The sequence below is a fragment of the Rutidosis leptorrhynchoides genome, chromosome 1, assembly GCF_046630445.1.
Source record: "Rutidosis leptorrhynchoides isolate AG116_Rl617_1_P2 chromosome 1, CSIRO_AGI_Rlap_v1, whole genome shotgun sequence".
NCBI lineage: Eukaryota > Viridiplantae > Streptophyta > Magnoliopsida > Asterales > Asteraceae > Rutidosis > Rutidosis leptorrhynchoides.
Genome location: NC_092333.1, coordinates 299,165,718 through 299,167,881, shown reverse-complemented (window position 1 = coordinate 299,167,881; position 2,164 = coordinate 299,165,718). Strand labels below are relative to the sequence as shown.

The window sequence follows — 2,164 nt, the reverse complement described above, 5'->3', positions numbered from 1 at the left end:
TTCGTACGTTTAATAGAATTTGTACACTATTCAAAATCCGAGAAGTGGAAGATGAGCAGATCTATCTCATGTTGTTTCCCTGGACTTTAAAGGGAGAAGCCAAAGATTGGTTAGAATCGTTACCTGAAGGGGCGATTGACACATGGGATGTTTTAGTTGAAAATTTTCTTAAACGATTCTTTCCGGCATCCAAAGCCGTGAGACTTCAAGGAGAAATTGTTACGTTCACACAAAAGCCAAATGAAACATTATATGAGGCGTGGACAAGATTCGGAAGGATGTTGAGAGGATGTCCTCAACACGGTTTAGACACTTATCAAATAGTACAAATATTCTACCAAGGTGTCAACGTTGCTACACGGAAAGACATCGACATAACAGCTGGTGGTTCAATTATGAAGAAAACCGCAACTGAAGCTTACAAAATTATTGATAACACAGCATCCCACTCACATGAGTGGCACCAAGAAAAAGATATCTTTCGATCATCTAAAGCGGCTAGAGCTGATTCTAGCCATGACTTTGATTCCGTTTCCGCAAAAATAGATGCTTTCGAAAGACGAATGGAAAAGATGAATAAAGATATTCACGCAATACGAATCAGTTGTGAGCAATGCGGTGGACCACACTTATTGAAAGATTGTCACATTGAACCAACATTGGAACAACGAGAGAATGTTTCCTATATGAACCAAAGGCCTGGAAATAATTATCAAAATAATTATCAACCGCCAAAGTTAAACTTCAATCGAAATCAAAACATTCTTTACAATCCAAACGGACCCAACAACAACTCGTACAACCAACAAGGTCCGAATAACCAACCGACTCAAAACAACACTTTCAATCAACAAAGACCTAGCTTATATAAACCACCACAACAACCCGAAGAGAAAAAGCCAAATCTAGAAGAAATGATGGCAAAGCTAGTTGAATCTCAAACACAATTTATTACATCTCAAACCCAAACGAATGAGAGGTTTGATCAGTCATTAAGAACTCAACAAGCTTCCATTTTGAATCTAGAAAAACACGTAGGTACTCTTGCTAGCATGATGAGTGAAAGGGAACAAGGAAAGCTACCGAGTAATACTGAAGTAAACCCTCGGAATGAGAATGTTAATATGGTGTCAACGAATTCTGAAAAACCAGCACCAGAAGATGGGAAGGTTTTAGATGTGAGTAACAATGAAGAAGTTACACCACCACCACCACCACCCGAGTATGTAAAGCCAGTGGTGACACCATACAAACCACCCATCCCGTTTTCAAGAAAAGGAGTTGAGTATGAGCAAGTAATAAGTAATCAAGATTGTGATACTTCTGGAAAGAAGAAGAAGAAAAAGAATAAGAAAGTACAAGAAACAAAAGCCGTAGAAGTAAACCCGGTGAATACAGTTCCACCAAAACCTCCACCTAGGGTAGGTGATCCGGGTGAATTTATTGTTCCTTGTCTACTTAGTGATTGTGTCATGTATAATGCACTAGCAGATTTAGGTGCAAGTGTGAGTGTTATGTCTCTTTCATTATATAAGAGATTAGGAGTAGGTGAGTTAAGTCCAACGGATATGAGTGTTCGACTCTTTGATCAAACCATTAAGCACCCAGTTGAAATTGCTGACAACCTACCCATTCAAGTAGGTAATTTAACCTTTCTAGTCGAATTCATTGTCATTGACATAGAAGAGGACCTAAACATTCCTCTAATTTTAGGTCGACCATTCTTTGCGTCCACCGGGGCGTTATTTGATGTAGGAAATGGAAGAATGACACTTAAAAGTGGTGACAAATCGATCACCTTTATGATTCGAAAGTCTAAATCTCCACCAGCCAAAACCGTTGAACCAGTAAAAACAATTAGTAAGAACCATGTGGTTTTACCAACTCCAACGGTAGTGCTTAACAATAATGAAACGCCTAAGTGTGGGGAAAATGAAGTAACACCTAATGATGACATGATAACAAAGAACCCCGTTGTTGATACGAAATTAAATGATCCCGTTATTAATAGTTCAATGAAGAAACTTATTAAACGGATTCGCGATGCTAGAACCAAGGGGAACTTTAAGTTATGTAACCGATTAGTATCCAATCTGTCGCCTAAAGAAAAGGCAAAGCTAGTTGAAATTGTGGATATAACACATGAATCCGACCAATGGCTTAA

The 2,164-nt window shown here is 38.6% G+C and overlaps 1 non-coding gene across 1 annotated transcript; it reads right to left on the bottom strand.

Moving 5' to 3' along the window:
• Nucleotides 1–200: 200 nt before the first annotated feature.
• Nucleotides 201–307, bottom strand: LOC139887308 (small nucleolar RNA R71). The gene has a single exon (XR_011773144.1). It is a non-coding gene; the product is annotated as a small nucleolar RNA R71 (small nucleolar RNA).
• Between the last annotated feature and the right edge of the window lie 1,857 nt (nucleotides 308–2,164).